The 15,971-nt window shown below is 44.7% G+C and overlaps 1 protein-coding gene across 18 annotated transcripts in view; it reads left to right on the top strand.

The window, feature by feature from the left end:
• Positions 1–15,971, top strand: part of LOC101119116 (transducin beta like 1 X-linked) — a 248,917-nt gene that overhangs the window by 167,634 nt on the left and 65,312 nt on the right. For 9 of the 18 annotated variants that reach the window (XM_060407534.1, XM_060407547.1, XM_060407530.1 and 6 more), the window contains one exon: positions 6,559–6,647. The exons of 1 other annotated variant lie outside the window; for it this stretch is intronic. The gene's annotated coding sequence lies outside the window, so the exon portion shown is untranslated. Of the gene's footprint in view, positions 1–6,539; positions 6,648–15,971 lie in introns of all 18 variants that reach the window. 8 more of the 18 variants (XM_060407541.1, XM_060407535.1, XM_060407540.1 and 5 more) reach the window with 2 other exon arrangements.

The following is a 15,971-nucleotide window of genomic DNA, read 5'->3' as shown; positions in this document are numbered from 1 at the left end:
ATACATACAATGGAATATTACTCAGACATAAAAAAGGATGAAATAATGCTATTTTCAACATGGGCGGACCTAGAGATTACTGTACGAAGGACAGTGATTCACAAAATTTCTGCTGCCTGCAGCTCAGAGCCAGGAAGGCATCATGGCAAGAAAGCGATGATTTGCTGTGTGTGAACCCCTGGTCTGACACTGCCCGTGGTGGTACCTGGGCTTCTCGTTGAAAACATGTTGTGACATTCTGGTAGGAAGGATTCTGCCATTATTTATTTGCAGGATTACATGACTTTAAGGCACTTAGACCCACAGTGGATGCAACTATGTATAAACCATTTTTACGGTTAGTTTTCTTTTTCATTATAGCTTATTATATGATATTGACTGTAGTTCCCCGTAGTTCATGGAAAGACCTTGTTTTTTTATATGCTTTAAGTATAGTAGCATGTGTCTGCTAGTCCTAAAGTCCTAGCTTACCCCTCCCCAGTCTCCTTTGGTAACCATAAATCTGTTTTCTGTGTCTGTGAGTCTTTCTGGTTTGTAACTTAGCTCGTTTGTGTCATATTTTAAGTTCCACGTATAAGTGATGAGTTTGCCTTTGTCTGACTTCGTACAGTAATCTCTAGGTTCACCCATGTTGTTGAAAATAGCATTATTTCATCCTTTTTTATGTCTGAGTAATATTCCATTGTATGTATATATATGTGTGTGTATATATATAGATAGATAGATGGATATGGATATATTGGAGAAGGGCATGGCAACCCACTATCATATTCTTGCCTGGAGAATCCCATGGACAGAGGAGCCTGGCAGGCTGCCCCAGTGTATGGGGTTGCAAAGAGTTAGACAAAACTGAGTCACACACACATATACATATACACACACACCACACCTTTGGGGCTTCCCAGGTGGCTCATTGGTAAAGAATCCACCTGCAAATGCTGGTGATGTGGCTCTGATGCCCGGGTCAGAAAGATCCCTTGCAGGAAGAAATGGCAATGCACTCCAGTACTCTTGCCTGGAGCATCCCATGGACAAAGGAGCCTGGTGGGCTACAGGCCATAGGGTCACAGAAGAGTCAGACACGACTTCTCGACTAAACAACAACATCCCACACCGTTACCATCTTGTCTGTCAGTGAACATTCAGGCTGCTCCACGTCCTAGCTGCTGGGCAAAGTGCTGCTGTGAATATTTGGGTGCATGTATCTCATAGAGTTAGGGTTTTCTCTAAATATACACCCAGGCTGCCGTCTGTGGGGTCGCACAGAGTCGGACACGATTGAAGCAACTTAGCAGCAGCAGCGGCAGCATACCCAGGAGTGGGATTGCTGAATCCTATGGCAATTCTGCTTTGAGTTTTTTTAAGGGGCCTCCATACCATTCTTCTGGAGAAGGCGATGGCACCCGACTCCAGTACTCTTGCCTGGAAAATCCCATGGACGGAGGAGCCTGATAGGCTGCAGTCCATGGGGTCGCACAGAGTCGGACACGACTGAGTGACTTCACTTTCACTTTCACTTTCATGCATTGGAGAAGGAAATGGCAACCCACGCCAGTGCTCTTGCCTGGAGAATTCCAGGGACAAGAGAGCCTGGTGGGCTGCCGTCTCTGGGGTCATACAGAGTCGGACACGACTGAAGTGACTTAGCAGCAGCAGCATACCATTCTTGACAGGGGCCATACCAAATGCATTTCTGCCAACAGGGTACGAGAGTTCCCTTTTCTGCACACCCTCTCCAGCATTTACTATCCGTAGACTTTTTGATGATGGCCATGTGGACCTGTGTGCGGTGGTGCATCATTGTAGTTTTGATTTGAATTTGTCCAGTGATCAGCAGCATCGAGCATCTTCTCATGTGCTCATTGGCTATTTGTGTGTCTTCTTTGGAGGAGCATCTACTTTGGTTTTCTGCCAGTTTTTTGGTGGAGTTGTTTGGTTTTCTGTTATTGAGTCGTATGAGCTGTCCATGTGTTTTGGAAGCTGAGCCCTGTTGAACTGCAGCCCAGCCTGTAGGTTGTCTTTTTGTTTCATCTGTGGTTTCTTGTGCAAAAAATCTTGTGAGTTCACTTCCTCTTTCCTTTTAGTTTTCCAGCGCAGCAGTCAAGTCACATGTTAGTCTTTTCTCAAAGCTCCAGTTCCCTGGTCCTTTCCTCTGGAAGGAGGCTCTTTTCTAAACTTTCTTGTTAATCATGGATGTTTAAGTGAATATTGGAGGGAACTCAGACATAAACTGCTTGAAATCAGGGTGTGAGACCCCTGACAATATTGCAAAGGTTGCTTCCTTCTCTCTTTAATTTGCTGGTTTGTGATTGAGAAAAACAAGCCAAGCCTGGAATCTCTTCACCTGTGCTTTGGAAAGGACTTATTAACACGTGACTTGATCACCTGGCCAGGTAATTTTTGGTATCTTGGTGAGTTAAGAGTTCAGCATAAGCAGATAAATTGAAACTTGATAGCATGGAATCTCAGAGCTAGAAGGCACTTAACTGTATCTAGCTCCCCACAAAAAAGACATTTTGTTTTTCACATTTTAGCATACCCTGATGAGCTGTTTATCCCTGAATGTAGAATAGTACATTAGCCACAGTGAAGTACAAAGAGATGGTATAAGGCACTGTTAAAGTAGCTTACAGCCTCATAAATAACAAGGGCAAATCAGTAAGTTCACAGATCTTTTTATGTGAATTAAAAAAAAAAAAACCCTTTGGCAGATTTCAAACATACTAAGAAATGAAGAGAAGAATGGACTTCCAAGTATTCATTGCAAAGCATCAGAAATTTTCAACATTTTGCTCAACTTTTTTCAGGACTCTTTATTATAGAAAGCGTGTACACGTTACGTGTATTTACAGAAAAGGATAAGCCTATAAACTTCCTCTCTTATAATCCTTTATACTTGATTTTCAAGCCCTTCCACTCAAATTGCAACTTTATTTTGTTAAAGCCATTTTTCTTCCTCTTTTTAAATGTTTTTTGCAAACAGGGATAGTCTTCTTTCAAATGAATGATGCAGTTTCTTCTTGGTTTCATTTGTACCTCATTAAGTGATGGGATTATATGCTGAACCGTGCATGTTTTGCTATTCCTATTTTTCCAGAGACTTTCTCTCTGTAATAGTTATTATTTCGCTTCATTGCTCTTAAATATTTTTTATCAGAATTTTTTGGGGGGCTATGCTTCGAAGCATGTGGGGTCCTAGTTCGCTTACCAGGAGATGTGCCCCCTGTAATGAATGTTATCAGAATTCATTGTTATTCTCATGCTCTTAATTCACTGAATGCCCTGAATTATTTCGCAGTTGGATATCTGATGCTTTTGTGTCTCTTAGTGAACCATTTTCTCTGAACAGAATCCATGGTTGACCTCGGTAACCCGTTTTAGATGGTGACAATCTAGGCTAAAGTGTCCCCTAGGCATTCCTTTCTGAGTCTAAGGCCCGTGTGAAAGCGTTACTTCTAATGTTGCACAGTAAGAATCAGGCAGAAGTCGTGAAGAGAAGTGTCTGCTTGGTGAGTCTACTGTCGAGTAGGTTTCTTCCCCTCCATTCTTGTCTCTTCGTAGGAAAGAATTGAAACGACAGACCGACACAGCTCAAGCAGGCAGGATTTCTTAAGCAAGCCACAGGCAAGACAGTCTTCAGACGGGAGAGTGGACCCACACCCGCTGGAGTGGTCTGGTCTCATTTTTCTGTTTCCCTTTGCATACGTTTTTCTCGTCCCCTTGGCGGTTCTCGGGCTCCATTGGCTATTTCCCCTTGCAAAATAGGGCTTGTGTCTGCAACCAGTCAGGGAAGGGAATGCAGTTAGGGTGTATGGTCAAGCCAGTCAGGGAAAGGGCCGTGTTAGGCTTCTTCCCCTCCAGAGCTTCTTATTCCAGGCCTCAAGTTTTCCTTTTCATGGGCTTTTTCCTTTCCTTTCCCCTGCACATGGTTCTTCTCGTCGTCCCTTCCTCTTACTACCATCTTGGACTCTGTTTCCCTAGTCTAACCTACCTAACACTAAAGCCTGTCCCATTAAAATATAGTTTCTGGATATTATTAGCATTTGGGGGCCTGATCTGTCTGCTGTGTGGAAGACTGTTCTGTGAGTTGTAGATGCTTAATGCTATGCCAGTAGCTTCCCTCCTCCAGTTGGGACAACCGAAAAATGTTTCCAGACGTTGCCTAATATCCTAGAGTCCCCTGGGGCAGAGGACACAGCCACCCCTGGTTGAAAGCACCTGTGTTACCACTGTGGACGTGCCATGATGCTTCCGAGTTTTTATTACGGGTAACTCGGCTCAGTCGGTAAAGAATCTCTACAATGCAGGAGACCCAGGTTCAATCCCTGGGTCGGGCAGATCCCCTGGGATTGAATGGAATCCAGTTCAGTTCAACTGATTCAGTGGAGTCAATCCAATTCAGTTCATTCAATGGAATCAATCCAATTCAATTCACTCCCTTCTTAAATCCAAGATGGGAATGGCAACCCACTGCAGTATTCTTCCCTGGAGAATTCCATGGAGAGCGGAGCTTGGTGGGCTACAGTCCATGGGGTCACAAAGAACTGGACGTGACTGAGGGACTCACTGTCAGTTTCATTCTGAATACCTTTGAGAATTAAGGAATATATTGCATTTGTTAAAATCATTTGCATATCCCACAAATACTTTTCAGCCCCATAAATTCTTACCAGCACGGTTTATGGATAGTGGTTCTCTTTGGTTGTTCGTAATGGGAAAATCACGAATGACAAGGTATTGGAAGGTCAGATTTCTCACTTTAACTTCTTATTTTTTAGCAGTAAACTAATTAATTTGTCATATTGTATAACCAGAAAGTCATTAACCAAAGTCATATTTCACATGTTTTGTGTGTTTATAACACACACACGATGTTAATTAGTCTTATTGAATTTAACAACTTATATCAAAGATAACCTTCAATTTGTGAGTTACCATCTGTTTTGGACCAAAGAATAGGTCCAAACTAAATACTGAGGCTTTTTTTTCTTTTTTCTGAACAGCTTGTAATAAGAGCTGTTTATATATTAATTGCCTAATTGAATTATTGTGGATCTTAATGTTTCAATTTTCAAGCAATTTGGGGCTTATTGTGGTGACATCTGCTCATACTTTGATAGTTTATCGTATTTAGCAGTCTCATCAGAAGGCTATTTTGGGTTTGCAACACAGTCCTGAAAACAGTCAGTTGCTTTCTGCATCAGGTTAGTCTCAGGAGTATTGTCCTATTTCATCTCTACTACAGAACTTATTTCATAATGAAATGCATTTTTATTTTATAAGAAAAGTCCATATTCCCTTGTCCCTGCTTCAGTCTGATGCCCTTAAATGCCTGTTCAAACAACTGTAGAGTTTCGTTTAAATCTTATTTTCCTTCGGTGGTAGATTTTTTTTCAGTTGTTCTGGTTATTACTTACATCTTACAGATCCTTATGATGTTTTAAAAATACACTGTAATGAAACTTAACAGCCTATGAACCTGCTTATAGAATCTTTTTAATCTCCTTTCTTTGAACAGTGTAACTATAAACATATCTCAGTGGGAATAATTTCCTTGACTTTCCTTAAAAACGTTTCAAGAGGTTCTGATTAATTCACTAATAAGAAACAGCTTCATTCATAGCCGTGCTTCTGAATTTGAATTACATTAAACCTGGCACCTTTTTATATCACTTAAGACTATTGAACAAGAATTTACAGAAAGCGGTAGTCATGGAATTTCCTTAGTTTTTGAGCATGTGGATAATTTAAACCCTGTAGGAGGCTGGACTCACCCCCAGCCAAAGACATTTTGTAAGGAAGGAGGTACATATCCTGAAATAGAGGCTGGTTGACTGCTTTGTATTAATATTGACTGAAAAAAGCAAGCTTGTGATATGAAGGATTATCTTGTGAGATACACCCCTGGCTTCTTTACAAATCTGTGCAAATACAGAACCGCTCTGAAACGGAAATGTAGGAGAATAATAGAGGAAAACTTGAGACCTAGCAGTCAGTGCTTCCTTGCTTTATTTTAGGAAGCCGAAAGAAGAGGGGGAGAGAGATTCTAATGTTTCCGTGTCACAGAAATGAGCAAATATCTGCACACAGACATGCGTGCCATGATTATTGTAACGTTGGCCCAGGCACTCTTTATAAACTTTCTGTGAGGCATCTTTCTTCTCTTCAGGATGTGTACAGTTTAATTGATTGATTGTATATGATACACTCCCTAAAACAAACATGTTTCAAGTGGGCGTTCATTATCATTGAATGATAGCAGAACCCTTGTCTGCCCTAAAACCAATGTTACTTACTTTGAGAGGTTTTCCTTATAAATCTCTGCATGTACCATAATGCTGATGGCTGGTTTTAATTACTTCCTTTTTTACACTGCAAATAAAAGTGCATAGTTTGTGTAAAAGTTGAAGACAGAGGGTATGAAACAGTAACACGTGTTTGAGATCACAACGGAAAAGAAGAATAGGAGAGATCAAAGGTGAACAATTCCCAAAGGATATTCAGGTTTATTTTGGCTTTGTTGTCTTCCTGTTTTTCAGTCTCGTTGTTTCTCGCCAGGCAGGTCCCAGCAGACACTTGGCGGGTCCTATGATCGGGTGCTGGGGAGCCCACTGGTTCAGAGGTCTACACATGAAGTCGCCCTAAAGGTACACCCCTGCATTTGATCTTTGTTCTCTACCTGAAATTCGTTTCAAACACAGCTGCATTTTGCCAAAACTGAACACCTTCTGTTTTAAAATGATATGTGTCTGAGGTCGTCTTGCTGAAGTTCAAGGTAATTGTTGTTTAATCGCTAAATTATGTCTGACTCTTTGCTACCCCATGGACTGTAGCCCACCAGGCTCCTCTGTCCATGGGATTCTCCAGGCACGAATACTGGAGTACTTGCCATTTCCTTCTCCATGAAGGTAATAGATGAAGCATTATTAAATAATGATGTGCTACTAACTTGATTCTTTAAGATGAATTGGGCTTTTTTGCCTTGTAAGAATTTGGGGAAATTCTTAAAGAGATGGGAATACCAGACCATACCTGCCTCCTGAGAAATCTGTATGCAGGTCAAGACACGGACAGTTAAAACCGGACATGGAACAGCAGACTGGTTCCAAACTGGGAAAGGAGTACCTCAAGGCTGTATATTGTCACCCTGCCTATTTAGCTTATATGCAGAGTACATCATGTGAAATGCCCTGCTGGATGAAGCACAAGCTGGAATCAAGATTGCCAGGAGAAATGTCAATAACCTTAGATATTCAGATGACACCACCCTTATGGCAGAAAGTGGAGAACTAAAGAGCCTCTTGATGAAAGTGAAAGAGGAGAGTGAAAAAGTCGGCTTAAAACTCAACATTCAGAAAATGAAGGTCACAGCATCCGGTCCCATCACTTCATAGCAAATAGATGGGGAAACAGTGGAAACAGTGAGAAACTTTATTTTCTTGGGCTCCAAAATCACTGCAGATGGTGACTGCAGCCATGAAATTAAAGATGCTTGCTCCTTGGAAGAAAAGCTATGACCAACCTAGACAGCATATTAAAAAGCAGGGACATTACTTTGCCAACAAAGGTCTGTCTAGTCAAAGCTATGGTGTGTCCAGTAATCATGTATGGATGTGAGAGTTGAACCATAAAGAAAGCTGAGCATCAAAGAATGGATGCTTTGGAACTGTGGTGTTGGAGAAGACTTTTGAGAGTCCCTTGGACTACAAGGAGATCAAACCAGTCCATTCTAAAGGAAATCAGTCCTGCATATTCATTGCAAGGACTGATGCTGAAGCTGAAAGTCCAATACTTTGGCCACCTGATTTGAAAACTGAAAGTCCAGTACTTTGGCCACCTGATTCAAAGAACTGACTTATTGGGAAAGACCCTGATGCTGGGGAAAGATTGAAGGCGGGAGGAGAAGGGGACAACAGAGGATGAGATGGTTGGATGGCCTCACCGATTCGATGGACATGACTTTGAGCAAGCTCTGGGAGTTGGTGATGGACAGAGAAGCCTGGCGTGCTGTAGTCTGTGGGGTCGCAAAGAGTTGGATACGACTGTACTGAACTGAAGATGAAGCTGAATACGGAACCAGCTATTTTAAACTTTTCTGGGTCTTACCAGGAGCAGATGACACCTTCTAAAATCAATGCCTCTCATCAGCATTATGAATTAAAATTAAGCAGCAAAATGGATTATAATTGAGGGCATGAGTCTGTATCTTATTTGGCTCCTGTATCTTAATTCTTTGCTTTGTTAGTTTCTTAATATGATTTGTGTCTATCTGCAAATTGATTTCCTACTTAACCTTGAAAGTTATTAGGAAAACATGCAGCTTACTATCAGTAGTTCTAGTGAGATGACAAGGAGTACCCAGAGGAGCAATCCAAACAATCACAGATGCACAGACTTCAAGAATGGAAGCCCAGGAAGTTCCTTGGTGGTTCCAGTGGTTAGGAATCTGCACTTTCCATTACAGGAGGCACAGGTTCCATCCCTGGTCAGGGAACTATGATCCCGAAAGCCTTGTGACCCCCCCAAAAATGAAAAACCAGAGTTGAAGCCCACGTCTCAACCTAAAGCTGATGGTTCCCTTCTCCAGCCTCTATCAGGAAGAAGCGCTGTTAATATTTTGGAAGATGGAATTTTAGTGTTTGATTTTATCCTTTTTTGTGTGTGTTTTCTGGTTAATTGTTTTCATGGGGAAAAAATGCTGATAAGAGTTTTGTTATTTTAAAAACATAAAAGGTAGAAATCTGCAGAAGATTTTTTTGCTGTACTGCTTTAAAAAGAACCAGTCAGAAGTAAAATGATAGGCCCAGATGTAACCACAGGAACAACCTTATGTGGTATTTTTGTTTAAGACCAAACATGTAGCAAGGTAAATACGTACCGCTGGCCCTTGACTGGGGTCATCTGCACTGGTTTGAACTGCACCGGTCCACTTATACGTGGGTTTTTTTTTTCTTCCCCAGTAACTAACTGCTGTCCAGAGTCCGTGAGTGAATCCACAGATGAGGAACCATGGATATGAGGGCCCACTGTAGTTATAAGTGGATTTTCAGCTGTGTGGGATTTTCATCCCAAACTGCATTTTGTTCAAGGGCCAGCTGTATTAGAATTTCAATATTTTTCTTAATTATCTGGAAGGGGTAGTTTGGTTTTTTAAAAAATAAAAAATTAGAAAAGGTTAATTGAGTCTGTGACACCGCATGTTCAGGTTGTAGCATGAGCCTTTTAATGGGCAAAGAACATTCCATCTGTATGGATGTACCACCGTATTCTATTTATCCATTCATCAGCTGATGGACATTGGAGTCGTGTGTAGTTTTCTTGAGTTGTTGAGAATAGCGCTGCCATGAACATTCGTGTGTAAATTTTATCTGGATATGTACCTTCATTTTCTCTTGGGTATATACCTGAGAGGAGAATTGCTTGGTCATATGGTAACTCTGTTTAACGTTTGGAAGAATCATCCCAACCTTTCCAAAGTGGCTGTGCCATCAGTCAGTATTTTTAAAACGCAATTGAAAAAATAAATAAATAAAACGCAATTGAGTCATAGTTCAAATGTCAGAGGGCAGAGGGGAGAGAGAATGTCTGTTGCTCACCAGTGTCTTGATTGAGTCTGAATTCATTATTCAGGGAACACACAAGCTTTGAGTGAGTTGAATTGAGCACACACGTTGACTTCCTGTTGTGAGTTGGGCGTTGGTGTTTAGCTTCATAGATGACTCTGGAATTTCGTGTAGCCTTTGATGATTCCCTGTGCAATTTCCATATGCGGATGTTCATTTGGGATTATGCTGGGGAAAGGCATTGCTGCTCACATACCACAGTGCCCATGGTGCCTCCGTGACGGTGAGCTTGGGAGTCAGCTGTAAATCACAGCCCTTTCTCTCTGTGCTGGGTGCTGTGCGTTAGAGTGTGAGGGCTCATGTCTGTTCCTGTTGTTATTCATTCGCCAAGTTTTATGTGACTCTTTGCAACCCCATGGACTCCAGCACGCCAGGCTTCCCTGTCCTTCACCATCTCCCACAGTTTACTCAAACCCATGTCCATCGAGTCGGTGATACCATCCAGCCATCTCATCCTCTGTCGTCCCCTTCTCCTCCTGCCCTCAATCATTCCCAGCATCAGGGTCTTTTCCAGTGAGTCAGCTCTTCACATCAGGTGGCCAAAGTATTGGAGTTTCAGCTTCAGCATCAGTCCTTCCAATGAACACCAAGGACTGATCTCCCTTAGGATGGACTGGTTGGATCTCCTTGCAGTCCAAGGGACTCTCAAGAGTCTTCTCCAGCCCCACAGTTCTAAAGCATCGATTCTTTGGTCCTCAGCCTTCTTATGGTCCAACTCGCCCATTCATACAGGACTACTGGAAAAACCATAGCTTTGACCAGATGGACCTTGGTCTGTTCCCATTTGACTTAGCCTAGTTTCAGCAGGTCCCTCCTCGGAAAGCAACGGACAAACAGCAGATGACGGCTGTGGTTTCTTCTTGGCTCTTCATTGCAGAGAGACCGGTGGGTTATCCCCGAGGAGCATCCGTCCACATTCTTGGGGGCATCACCTTCAGGTTCCCAGACAGGAAGATTTCCGGCCGGAAAGCAACAAAGCGGGCATGCTCTAATGTAGAGAGGGGAGAATCTTCGGGAGAGCGAGGTTGGCAGACGTTTTCCATCAAGGGCCAGAGAGTAGATGTTGATAGTTGATGCTTTGTGGGCCCCGGGGTCTCTGTTACTTTATTCTGCCTTTACTCTGTGAGAACCGCTACTGATCATACACACCAATGAACGAGTGTGGCTGAGTGACATCGGTAATAATCGGTAATCGCCGATGGGCACTGGAATTCCATTGTCATCGCAATTTCAGGAGTGGCACAATAGGACTGTTTTGATTTTCCTTGCAACCATGTAGGAGCAGAGACTCCGTGGATAGCTCCTAAGCCTTACGGAAGGTGGGCAACGTGTGAATCTGCCTGTGGGCTGCAGTGCACCAGGCTTGACCTCGAGAAAGACACCTGTCTCATTTCTCCTCCAACCATGAGCTCTGAGTTGAAGGGCCTCTAACGTGCAGCTCTGAGAGGTCCATGGAGAGCTTAAGACAGCATCCACATTGTGCTTCTCCTGGTGGCTCAGATGGGAGAGAATCCGACTGCAGGGTAGGAGACACGGGTTCGATCCTGGGGTCAGGAAGATCCCCTTGGAGGAGGGCATGGCAACCCCACTCCAGTATCCTTGCCTGGAGAATCCCCATGGACAGAGGAACCCGGCGGGCTACAGTCCATGGGGTCGCAAAGAGTGAGACACGATTGAAGGGACTCACACTTTATTAGTAAGTTGTGGTTGCTCGGCCAAGACCCTGCAGTTGCTCATGGACTTTAGGAACTGTAGGCCCTTCCATGAGCAGAGTGGCTCTGGACGTGTGTAACCAGCCTTCCCCAGGGGACATTTGATCATGTCTGGAGACCTTTGAGGAAGATGTTGCTCCTGACACCCAGTGGGTGGAGACCCAGGAATGTTGTTCAACATCCTCCAGGGCATCGGGGAACCCATCACAGAGGTCCATGTGGTCCCGAGTGTCCACAGTACCAAGACCGACGACCCCTCCCTGCTCCCGTCGGTATTTCTTTCTGTGGTTTGATCGCCGCAGTCCTCTGGCTGTGGGAATTTCACCTGCCGAGTGCTGGATGAGAAAACTGAATGCCTTCCGCTTGCTGATTTAAGTGTCAAAGGACGCTCTTGCGATGCTCGACTTCACGATGCTTTTAGTATTTTTCTTTTATGCGGTGTGTTGTTGTCGGTGTGTGTGCATGCGTGCCCACTCGTGTCCAACTCTTTGAGACCGCATGGACTGTAGCCCACCAGGCTCCTCTGTCCGAGGGATTTCCCAGGCAAGAATAGAGCCATGGGTCACCGTGCTCGTTTAAAGCTGAGGCATCACAATATATTTCTGTTCTCGTTGTTCGGTCACTCAGCCGTGTCCGACTCTTTGCGACCCTGTGGCCTGCAGCATGCCAGGCCTCCCTGTCCTTCACTGTTGACCTGAGTTTGCTCATGTCCGTTGACTCAGCAATGCCATCCAGCTAACTCATCCTCTGTCACCCCTCCCCCTGCCCTCAACGTCTCCCTATTTGAGCACCAAGGTTTTTGAGATACAGGCTGACCCAGAGGGCAAAGCATCACCTGCCTTTATATTTACAGAGAAAGCCACAGGGTTTTGTTTTTTTTTTTTTTCAAAACTCTGGAGACCACATTATAGGAGTCGATGACCTCACTTAGGACTCCACCTACCACAGAAAAGGGAATCATCCAGGCCAAGGTAAATCTTGCGTATGTGGCTGAAAATCACAGTGTCTGAGAGCTTTCATAACCAGCCTGTGTAGATTCCTGTGATTTATCAGAGGGCCTAGTGCAGAGACTCTCATTCCAGCCCCTTGGTCTCAGAGATAATTAAAGTCTGTAAATTAATTTACAGACTAATCGGAAGCCTTAGCTGGCAGATCCACGTCCTCCAGCAAAGAAGGGAAAGGACATTTTTACATTGAAGCTGTCCGTATCTCCCGAGGCACTTAGCTGCGAAAGCTTGGGGGCCTGAACTTGCATTTCACCGCGTGGACAGAAGGCTGTAAAGTGAAACCGTGCTGTCGGAGTTACGTGTGTGTCTGTCTCTCTGTGACGCAGACCTTTCTTAGCAGTGGCTTGCTGTCATCGGGGTGGACTTTTTAGGAAGGTTTCCCTCTGGACCTGCCTCCCGATCTGGCAGAGGAGTGTGGGCTGGGCACGGTGTGCGGCTCAGAGGGTTCTAGATGGGGACCCATGGCTGCTTGGGAGGGGACATGTGGTCTTGGCAGCATGTCTGGGCCAGGACACCCCGTCCTCTCGCATCTCCATGCTTCATGCCTTTGTGCACAGGGTCAGAACGGAGCTCACCAACCGGCCACTAATGAATCCGGGCCGGCAAATAGGCTCAGAAAGGCCCCTTTCTGAAGGCCTCACCCTGGGGGTGTTTTTTGATTTCTGTGAAGCGCGTCATTATTTTTCTAACCCGAGGAGGCTCCCTTTTCCCTGCTGTCTCAACCCTGCCAATTTCTTCCCTCCTTAGCTGGGTTGTTCTCATACTGATTTCTGAAGACGCTGCCAGATTTTAATTACATTCTAATGAATGTGACTGCAGTTCACGTTCGTAGGAGGAAATTAGGAAAATACTGAAAAGGCACGCCACATGTACATAGATTTAAGTCCAGCATCATCCCAGGCCTGGAGAGACCGGTGTATTTTATTTTACTGTTTACATTTTAGAGGGTATCTTTTATGTGTACGTGTGTGTGTGTGTGTGTGTGTGTGTGTGTGTGTGGTTTGTGTGGTTTAATTGCTAAGTCGTGTCTGACTATTTGCAACCCCATGGACTGTAGTCTGCCAGGCTCCTCTGTCCATGGAATTCTCTAGGCAAGAATTGGAAATGGATTGCCATTTCTTTCTCCAGGGGATCTTCCCCACCCAGGGATCGAACCTGGGTCTCCTGCGTTGCAGGCAGATTGCTTACCCTCTGAGCCACCGGGGGAGGCCTTGTGTGTGTGTACAAAATGAAACTTAGGCACACGTGCATTCCATTTGAAGCCTCCTTTTTTTTTTTTCCACATAGCACTGTATCGTGGACGTCATCACCAGTCATGAAAATCCTTTTGAGGACTACAGTCTTACTAGGTTACTTCATTCTCTTATTCAGATGGTAGCGTTAGTGGTTAAGAACCCGCCTGCCAAAGCAGGAGGCTTTCAGTCCCTGGGTTGGGAAGATCCCCTGGAGGAGAACAGGGCCATGCACTCTAGCATTCTTGCCTGGCGAATCCCATGGACAGAGGAGCCTGGCGGGCTGAGGTAATAGGGTTGCAAAGAGTCAGACACACTGACGCAAGCTGGCACGCATGCGTGCCACTGCTGGGCATGTGAACTCTGGTGAGGAAAGAATAGCTCTTTGATTATGTTTATAATTTTGGACCATTGGGCTCCCAAGTAAATAAATTTGAATATAAAATTAGTGAAAAATCTTACCTTGGGGGGGACTCTCTTTCTTACTGTAGAATAATATGCATGCAAATACTCCTTACTAAAATGAAGATAAGTCTGGGGGGGTGGAAAGAAGCTGAAACCACTGTTGACATTTTCTTGTTCTTTGTCCAGTCTATTCTGTATATATATATATATTCTGCAATAGCTGAAGTCCAACTGTAAGAGCCATCATTTGTTGAACAGTACTCATTACTGTCTTTGAACAACAACAACAAGTTTGCAGTCGTTTTCCAGCAGTTACGTGGCGGCTTCGTTTCAGTCAGCACAAGCAGAGCAGGTGTGCGACCTGCTGAAACAGGCTTGCTTCCTCTCCACCTTCGTCTCCAGCAGTGTGTACAGGAGCATTTATATGTAAATGTTGATGCACACATTAAACTTCTAGTCTCATAACTGGCCATTGGAAAACACAGTTTCCATTTGAAAGGAGAGCAATGTTATGGACTTCCCTGGTGGCTCGCTAAAGCATCCGCCTGCCAATACAGCAGACACAGGTTGGATCCCTGGGTCGGGAAGATCCCCTGGAGGACGAAATGGCAACCTACTCCAGTATTCTTGCCTGGAGAATCCCATGGTCAGAGGAGCCTGGCGGGCTACATTCCATGGGGTTGCAGAGAGTTGGACACGACTGATAGCTAAACCACCCCCAGTGTTATGGAGAAGGGAAGCCAGGGGATGAGACCTACTGCGTTGCAGTCGGCAGAGAATCTGTGAAAGCGCCTTGCTGCAATGAGGTCATTTACAGCAGATTTTCCAGCAGCTCTGGCTCTGCACCCTCACCCCGCATGGAATCAAGTCCCATAGCCCTGAGCCTCGTCCAGTAGATCACTTTACGCGATGCATTCTTCCAGCGTCCAGGCCAGCAGACTCGTAGCAGAGACAAGACCTCAGACCGGCTTTTTCTTCCATTCCTGGAGAACGAAGGAAGGGGATGCATGAGAGGATGTTAAGAGACCGCGTCCTAACGGCACCGATTTGCTAAGAGAGAAACTTCTGCCACGGATGATATCACGCTGAACACCACGCTCCCCACCCTGGAGTCACTGTGCGCCGTCACTGTTTCCGAACCAGGCTCCCCGCCCATGGGCAGGGAAACTCACTCGCCCTTTCTGTCTTCATCTCCCAGAGCCGACGTTCAAGTGGCTCTGTGGTCATTACATCCTCCAAGATCATCACACAGCAGTTCAGATTTTATTGTTTGGGGAGCGGTCCTGTCCCTTCCTGGAGTATGAGAGCATATTAAATACTGTACACGCAATACAGCCAAACCCTTAGACACCATTTCCTGCTCCCTTTAAAAAAAAAAAAACACCATCTCTTTGTTCCCTTTGTATGTGGTATTGGGGCGCAGCCGATTAACAACACTGCTGTAGTTTCTCGTGGAATGCAAAGGGACTCAGCCATGCATTACATGCACCCCTTCTCCCCCAAACTCCCCTCCCATCCAGGCGGCCACATGACATGGAGCCGAGTTCCCTGTGCTGTCCAGCAGGTCCTTGCTGGTTCTCCATGTTAAACACAGCAGTGTGTCCATGTCCATCCCAAACTCCCTAACTAACCCTTACCCCTTCCTTCCCCCTGGGAACCATCAGGTTATTACAGAGGACTGAGCTGAGTTCCCTGTGCTGGACAGCAGGTCCTGTTGGTTCTGACTTCTCTTGCAACTGAATTTCAAACTGTTTTGTGACCTTGGTTATTAAGAGTCTTTTGCCACCTGGAAATTAAGTTGTTAAAAAAGGAAAAATGCTGTAAATAATCCCCTTCAGCTTCGTGATGGATTTCAGCCCCCCAGTGGTTATTTATGTTGGAATACTCATGGTAAGCAGGAAGTCTCCAGCCGTGTCATCAGCTCACACTGATTTTTTTTCTTCCTCTGAAACCAGAACAGTGAGGGAATATGTGGTTTTTGCGACACAGTGA

This window comes from Ovis aries, chromosome X (assembly GCF_016772045.2).
Source record: "Ovis aries strain OAR_USU_Benz2616 breed Rambouillet chromosome X, ARS-UI_Ramb_v3.0, whole genome shotgun sequence".
NCBI lineage: Eukaryota > Metazoa > Chordata > Mammalia > Artiodactyla > Bovidae > Ovis > Ovis aries.
This window is presented reverse-complemented; position numbering and strand designations above follow the sequence as displayed.